This window comes from Ixodes scapularis, unplaced genomic scaffold, assembly GCF_016920785.2.
Source record: "Ixodes scapularis isolate PalLabHiFi unplaced genomic scaffold, ASM1692078v2 PGA_scaffold8__174_contigs__length_109621045, whole genome shotgun sequence".
Taxonomy (NCBI): domain Eukaryota; kingdom Metazoa; phylum Arthropoda; class Arachnida; order Ixodida; family Ixodidae; genus Ixodes; species Ixodes scapularis.
This window is the reverse complement of record NW_024609883.1, coordinates 8,090,027-8,098,911: the sequence shown is the minus strand read 5'-3', so window position 1 is coordinate 8,098,911 and position 8,885 is coordinate 8,090,027. Positions and strand designations below refer to the sequence as shown.

At 45.6% G+C, this 8,885-nt stretch overlaps 1 pseudogene; it reads right to left on the bottom strand.

Annotated features, from left to right (window-relative positions):
- Positions 1 to 2,183: 2,183 nt before the first annotated feature.
- Positions 2,184 to 8,885, bottom strand: part of LOC120840327 — a 31,762-nt pseudogene continuing 25,060 nt past the window's right edge.

Genomic DNA, 8,885 nt, shown 5'->3' with positions numbered 1-8,885 from the left:
CCCGCTCGAGGGGTGTCCTGCCCACTCTATCAGCTGGCGGCGAACGCGGAAGGCTGCTCGCACGCTTTTTACAAACATCATTGCTCGAACAATAAACAGACTAAAGCATGAAGGCGTATCAACGATCTCGTCATCAAAAAACTAAAATATATCATAAAGCACCTTACGTTTATTGCTTACGAAGCTGGTATAAGGCTTGCTACTATGCAAAAAGAAAAGTATATCAATTGAACGGATTCGACAGGACTGCGCATAGTATCGAGAGAACCCTAAAGGACAAAAACACTGATCGCCGACAATGACACCGCGTTCGCCACCAGCTGATAGAGTGGACAGGACACCCCTCGAGCGGGCCGTTCCATGTTGCGCCAAGTGACTAGTTTAGTTTCCACGAATGTCACCAATCTAGCGCTCCCCGGAGAAAGCCGCACGCTCGCGCGTTATAGACAAGTGTGATTAGCACTGTGCCTACGCATATCGCGCGTGCTGATGAAGACTGGTAAATAGCTACATTTCACACTCTTGAGCGCATCGAAAGCTGAAGCGTGGACCTGTGTTGCTCATGCCTTAATGTTGGCATTTTCATTGTATTTATTACATTTAGATGTAGTGTGAGCTGTTTTCCTGATTGCTTGAAATAGAGCAATCAGGGAAACAGCTTTGGTTGCTGAAAAAAAAGTTACGTTCTAACGGTTGCCAATATACTCGGTCAAGGGCTTACGATAAAACGCGCGCTGACAGCGAACGTTCGCCACGTTGCTATAAAGCGTCGCAATTGCTCTTGCCAGACAGCCACGTTCACCAACGCGAGCGGCCACATGTGGAAATTAAGTGTTTTTATTGTGGCACACGGGGCCACTGACGTAGGATTGTCTCTATTTGAGCTCAATCGCACTGTAAACTATAATCAAAACCAATATCGATAAACAAGCGTGTGAGGACGCTAAAAGTGGTTGGAATTTCGCATGTGCAGATGGCAAGCCCAGTTTCACCGTAAGTGCAAGAGAAGCGGAAACTAAACATGCGAGCATGCCGCCTAGAAATACTCGTTCATAGCACAAACGCTAGTGTTCGGCAGTTGTCCATATAATTTCGTCGAAACATGTTTAGTGGACAACATTTCATGGACACATGTTTCATTTACATATTTCATGGACACATGTTTCGTCCACTAGGATGTTTTGTGGAAAAGTGTTTCGTGAACACATGCAACAGCAATTTTTTTCAGCAACGTAATATTTTTTGTTAAGTCTATTGTATTGAAGCACTGGCCTTATTTGGTTCGCTGTAAGGATACAGTAGCACAGACGAATTCACTGAGGCGGATTCTATATGAAATATCAAATTCGCTAGTACTTGTCTTCCAAACACTCAACACTACTAACGAAAAGCTTTCACACCACTAGCGGAAACTCATTAATCTCAGGCCCGAGTTTGCAGAAGTCTTTATCGAAACCGCCAAGGGTTCGGCAACCTACGCCCACCCGGATGCCGGCGATGGAGACAATGTGTAACAACAAGCGCCTTCGACGAAACGCCGCAAGTTGTGCACATAAAACAATCGCGAGAACCTTTCGATAAAACGAGCATATCAAACTCTCGTTTGATATGAGACCACACTGAATGTCAAATTCGTTGCGATATCTGTGACCCTGCAAAGAATGTATCCAAACATATATCAACTTAGAAAAGAAAGCAGGCAAAATCTGCTGAGCGTTTCATCAACGTTTGCCTCCTGTACGGGTTCCCACGTAAGCCGGATCTGCGCCTACCATTAACAAGCGTAGCAGCTGCGCACAGCTTTCCACACCAAAGCGTTGCAAGGGCGTCCTATTCCTCTCTACGCACAAAATATTTTCAAACAAAATAACGGTGTTGATGCTGCGTTCTTTTTCAACGGCTTGGGTGTATACAAACTATACCAAAACCAATATACACGTTTATTGCGTAAAATGTATGCTACAATATCTAAAAAAATAAAGGATACAATGACTCCCTAAAAGGGAGGCAAATTTAAGTATAATAAAATTCGGTGTCTTGTGCCGTAAGAATTTCCTATTTTCCCAATTGGCAATCATGTCGACTTACGGCCCATTTCAGTGTCATCGCACGAACGACATAAAACGAAAAAAAAAACTGCTTGGTATCATGGGTGTGCGTCGCTCGGCTAGAAGGCAAGTATTCTAGTAGGTCAAAGCAGAAGCATCGCAGCGAGGGCGGGTTCCACACCATAATACACTGCAGAGGGGTCGAGCTCTATGCGGTTCTTTGTTTCTCCCATTCCGACACTCATCTGTAGTTATCACACTAATGTGACCCCAATATGATCCTCCCGCGCCGCCGAGGCCGTCCCGGAAACGATGGCCCCTGCTTTTGAGGGACTCGATCAACATAGGGTCCATGCCTTCTTCAGTAGTAAGTGGGTCACTGAAACAAAATATACGCAGGTTTCCTTTAAATGGCGTGACATGAGCAGTCTCTGCCTCTAAACAACGTATTCCGCGCTAAACATTTCATACACTAGTTACACGAGCACCTTTAATCGCAGTTAGGTCTAACCTGAGTCACATATAGCTGCGGTTAAGGTGCTCGCTTAACTCGGGTATCAGCGGTCGACAGACTACGCTCAGTTTAAACAGAACACAGCAGCTTCAGGCAAATAGGGTTTACATTATCCTTTAAAGCGCAGCTCTCAGGCACCCTTTCCGACTTGAGCGGCGTCGCCGTCGGCGTCGGCGTCGCCTTCGGCGTAAGTGCGCGCGTTGCATTATGGGACGTTTTCCCGCTAAATTTAACCGGAATTTTTTTCGCTAAACTTAGCGGGGAAAGTTTTCCACTAATTATAGCGGTAAATCGGCTCTGATAAACTTAGCGCTGAATTTTTTTCGCTAAATTTAGCAAAACATTTGTTGCGCTAAATTTAGCAGAATAATTTCCCTGGTAAATTTAGAAAGGAAAATTTCCCGCTAAATTTAGCAGGGATATTTTGGCTAACTTTAGCGAGAAATTGAGTCAAAATTTCCCGCTAAAATGGAGGGGAAGCGGGAGAAGAGGAGGGGAGGGTACGGAGGGGGAGGGGCATACCCTCCTCCTCCTTAAGAGCTGCGCTTTAATTCAGTAAACGTCTTTAATTTTTTGTCTTGGAACGGAAATAATATGTGCCAAGTGCACAGGTTAAAAACTGTGTATTATACTTCACTTTCTTTTCATTGTGATTGCAGTTTGGTAACAAATAGGTATTCAGTTTCGCAGGTCATAAATCTTCATATTGTTAGGAAAGACGCCGGAGTGGGGTTCGACTGATCTCGCTCGCCAAGCCCGCGCTCTTCGAATCTGTCACAGCCGCCGACCGGACCAGATGCTGGCCGAACATTAGTGCTACACCCTCATAATCATCAAATTAAGCAAATTTGACATCATCTCCCTCATCCACCCAACTGTAAGATGATATCAGGTCGGCGTAATGAGGTGATTTCAAGGATGAAGCACTGGTGGTTAGTCAGCAGCCAGTTCAGTCGGCGGGTGCACAAGATTCGAAGAGCGCTGGCTTGACGAGCGAGACGAGCCGAGCTCCACGTCGTCTTCTTTCCAAACAATATAATATACTGTAAACGACGGAATTTTCACGTAAACCTAATTTTCACAAACTCGCGAACCGCCTCCGATTCGCGCACAATAGGTCCCGCGAACAATTCGGGAAAAATTTCATCACCTTAAAAGCGCATTGAGACACCGGGGAAACACGCGTCCAAAAAGGATAACGATATCATTGTACGCGATATGTGAATATGATATGGAAGGTATCCTAAAGTAAATAACGCCATAAGTCGGAATTCAGCTCACCTCAAGAAGTTTATTTGGTACCTTCAGACAATTAATGCCAGAGTATAGCCGAATCGGATCGCCTCCCTGCGGTTCTCGAGATCCGCATACACTTCAATCAGTCGTGCTATGTGAACGGGCTTCATAACACTTGCTCGCAAGTTCATCTTAACGTCAGCTGCACTTTGTCCTTTCTCCACCACCTCTTGTACACATCCGGCATACCACTGGGTAAAGCAGTTCATCATGGCAGTCCTGAACACATTGTTAATGTTTAGGTCGTTCGGTTGCAGGAGTCCCGTGCAGCTTGCCGGGACGAAGACGTACTCAATGTTGTTTGCAGCTAGTTTCTGCAGAAGACTCTTCGTACAATGTGCAGCGAAGATGTCAAAAATGCAAAATGCATGTTGACTGGCACCACCCACACGACTCCTGCATGTCTCCACGTACGGAAGGAGAACAGTGTCGACAAATCGCAGCATTGTGGCTTCGTTGCTCCAGTGGTTATCACTGTGCCACACGTCCCAGTCATTTGGAAACATGACCTTGCATGGCACCTGTATGTTTTGCCTGCATATAACACTTGAGGAGGCAAGAGTTTGCCAGAAAGCGTCGTAGTCATCAAAACGGTAACTTCCCTTTTGTCGTCCAAGCCAACCACCCCCACTTGCTTGGAACATCAGGCTTCCATCGTCCACTTGCTGGCCGGAACCAGCTTGACACCTGTTTGGTCCCAGTTGAGCACCAAGTCGTCGGGAATATTGAAGTGGTTTCTCTTCTCGTCGATAGTCTGCAGGAACTTCTTCTTGGCGCCCTCAAAATTGTTCGGAAAATTGCGCGCAGTCTTCGTGGCCTTACGCTTGACGAATCCGATCCTGTTCAGCAAAAATCTTGCCCAGGGTCTGTCGAGAACGAGAGTCCCACCAAACTGTGGCAAGAGTGTGGGCTTGGTCGCCCGCACAATGCCCAGTGCAGCAGCGATGCCACTCCTGGAGTTTACAACCCCCCCCCCCCCTCCCCCTCCTCTGAGCTCCACAATATACGCCCGTACGTCATCATCCAAGTTTCCAAGCACAGGCTTGACACCTCGAAGTTTACCAGGCAAGGTAGCCAGCTCTTTTGAATGACAGGACTTGCAGGCTTGGATATAGGAGGTCTTCATCCCCCTGACGGTGCTCTCGTTGAGAAGCTTTTCTCTTCCATCGGAAAACTTCCTCACTCCAGCAATTGTCCCATTTTCCGCAGCATATTTTCCAATTTTACATCTAAGTTCGTCATTGTAAGCAGAGTAGGGCCCTCGTTTCCGCTTTTGGGAGTCCACGGGGGTAGAAGCGGCAATAATGCTTTGATTGGCCGACGTAAAAGAACGCTTATCACGTGTGGTCTTGCATACCTGTGGGTCAGGCTGTCCCGGCATATGATGATCTTCTGCATTCTCGACTACTGGCTTGACGTAGCGTAGTAAGGACATCGCGGGACAGCAGATTGACGGGCACAAGAAGACGTACCGCAATGACACAGAGCGTGCTGGCGTCGACGACCACAGTACACAGCCAAGTTTGATCGGCCCCTAAACCTACTTTGAGTCGGTTTATGTGCAATCGTTGGACCCCATCGCCCTTTGTCGCTGGCCTTCCATGCAGAGTGTGTGACCTCGAAAAGTGAACCCAAGAAAGGTTAAGGGTTATGTGACCCATTTAGTTTGGACCCTTAACTTATTTTAATCACACTGGTAAGACCCCATCACCCTTGGCGGTTGTCCTTTCATGCAGAGTGTGTGACCTCGATGTGAAAACTAACCCAGCCTTTGTCGGGGCCTCGAAGCTGAAGGGTAACGGCAGTGACTTCCGGACCATTATTTACACAACCTACCACCGTCGACCCTTTCCTAGATTTTGACTGATTGACTGAAGCCGCAGAATCCTAGAAAGATGGAAAGACAACCGGGCCGATAAGGGGGGGGGGGTCTGGTGTCAGTCTGAATTCGCGAAAATTCGAACCCGCGAATAATTTTAATTTTTCAACGTTGGCCCGATTCGCGAAAATTTGAGCCCGCAACGATTCCGTCGTTTGCAGCAATTAGCACAGCTCTGGCATCGCAACTCGTTCAGAAATACGATATATAACTAAGGTATTTTATTTTTGTTGCTATAAAAGGTTTTTTTTCAACGAAAGAGAAGATTTTAAAAATTAAATCTTGAAATAAACGAATAATTATTCGGGGGTTCGCGTTGCCGAGAAGGCCAGACATCAAGGTACGAATAAGAATGATAATTAGGAATGTAATGGTGTAATATTCACGCGTAAGCTTTTTATTTTTAAATATTCGCTTGATATGGCGCATTTAAAATTAAAAATATCGAAGCTCAAACTCCTGCTCCGTTATAGCCGCTGCTAAAAGAGAGGACACTAAATTTGTTTCTTATTTGGCGAAGTTAGTTTGAATAGATTCCACTAATCGTTAAACTAAGGGGAAAAGGCGCCGAACGCTGATCGTCCGAGAAACAGCCGCAGTATAGAGCGTCTTGACAATGATCACAAAGCCTTTAGATAATGCAAGGCTTTCAGATCGGCTTTCAACACATCTATGACCACGCCCACTGCGGAGCCATGCGTCATTACCGGGCGAGACTCCCGCCGCCCTTTGCTTTATTGCTACAACTACTAGTACTAATAATATTTTCCTTAGGTAAATTTTTGCAACACATTGTATAAGCCCTTCAAAGCCACAGGGTCTTCTGAGCCGAAACCCAGCAGTCGGTGTCTTTATAATATATTGTTTTCCTCTTTTTTATTTATTATCTATACCTCATCATGCGGTAAAACACAATATAGCATTGCGAACCAAAGACGAAAAATGCATATGTTCGAAGCCATGTAGGAATCCCTAATGATAATAATCTCTGGAGAAGAAGAACAAGGGGGACAGAAGACAAAGATACATTTCCAAACACAGCTAGGTGACTGTTTCGCGACTGGAAAGATCCGCCTAGTCCTGATATCAAACCAGGGACCCCACCAATTCCAGCGGAGCGCTGTACCAACTTAGTTAACCAGGAGTTAGACGCCAGTAGAGCAAACGTGTTTTAACAGCGACCACCGGACTAACACCAGCAAGGGTGAACGGCCTGTATATTAAGGTTATGATGACAATGCAATCAATGCGAAGCTGCAAGCTAACTGAACAAAATTTAAGGGCGCAAACGAGCTGGTGTGCATTGCACATGGTTGAAAAAAACCCGAGACTGCACGTAAACGACACAACACTAAAAAGTCTATAACACAGCTGAAAATTTTGTTTTTCGAAACCTGGTTATATAGGCACTTCGATACAAGAAAAAAGGGAGAGGGTGAGAACCCCAAAGATTCCACCAACCTAACCTCTGACTAAATAACAAGGACAACGGACTCTGCGTCATGCACTTGTCTTATCTTTGACTCCCCGCTTCCCGACAGCCAAACACACTCTGGTAACCCCAAGCCCAGTGACACACACACAAAAAGAAAAGAACGACTCCCCCCCCCCCCCCCCATTGTCCCCTCTACCCGGAAACCTACAGGTATAAACCTTGAAGGTCAGCACTTTTCACAGCCTAAGAAAACGCCGAAGTTCGTTGTCCCACCCAAACGACTGCTTATTAACTGCGTTCCCGTGACCTAATTTTGTTAATGACTCTTTTATCAACCGCTTATGGTCATCTTTTTCCCGCAACTGTACTGAAGTTAAATGCCATAGCGGTACACAGTTCCTACATTCGTTCAGATGTTTTGACACTTCGGAGTACGGATTTTTTCTTTATACAACGTTCGTGTATAAAGAGACTTTTTAGTGTTCTGTCGTTTAGGAGCAGTCGGATTTTTTTCAGACGCGCACCAACCACCTAGCTGAGTCTGGAGATGCATGTTGAATATTTCAAATGCTGTTAAAAGACGAAATACCTGAAAGTGAACATTCGAGAGAAGTTCGACCATGAACAAAGCACCGTAGTTGAGCACTGCGACGTCAAGGACCACAGGATTGACTTTGCCAACACCAGCATCCTGGCCGTTGAGACCAATCCCAGACATAGACTTTTTATTGAATCTTGCACTTACAAACGACGCCAGAAAACATACATAGATCCCTCTGCACTCTGGCGACCGTCTACGTGAACGGACTTCGCCACCTCACCGATGCAAAACAATAAACACTGCCGTAGAAAAAGAAGAAAACTGAATACTGCTACTCAACGGCCATCGCCGCAGTCGACCCCTGAAGAAGAGACCGAGTAGGTCTCGAAACGTAGGGTTCCGCATTTAAACGAGGATTTGATTGGTGTATATTTTACTCAGTATTAAGACAAAATAAGGATCGCACTTTCCAATTTTGCGTGCCTTCTCTTTATCTGTATCCTCTCCAATTTTACATTGCCCCAACTTTGTTGTCCACGTAGCTCACGAGAGGGGAGTACTAAGAGGATTATCTTCCGTGCAGAAAACGTAGGTGGTACGGCGGCCTTTAAATAGATTGCACTTAATTAATTTTCTGTGGTCGCTCTCTATACATACTCTTACGTCCGCTGATATGGAGCAGGTTACACCAAAGGATCCGTTTGTGTATTTTCAAAATTTCTGTTTATAAAAAGGGATCTCTTATTTGTGAAACACCTTGTATCAGCCTATAAGGACAGAGATAAGGCGACACTATATCGCCACGTGAGCGGGCCAGTAATTATATATATGTAGGTGTATCACTCGCTATACTACGACAACATGGGGGTATATTGCCAAACCACGACCATAGACGGGCCGTTATGGAGTCTTACATGAAGAGATTAGGCCGTGTAATCGAATAGTGCCGTATTTGGCCCTTCTGAGAACGACCTCATTTCATAGGTATGCCTGGATTTTTTTATAGTTTTCGACGCTGCCGCGACGGTTATTCGAACATTCGCGTCACGTGGGATTTGGTTTACCAGCCAACAGCTCGTGGGCATCTTCTTTTCGTTTTCGTTTAATTTTCCGCCACGGACATTGCCAAAAGCTGGTGACAACTATAGTTACATTGATTCCCCGCAATAGTA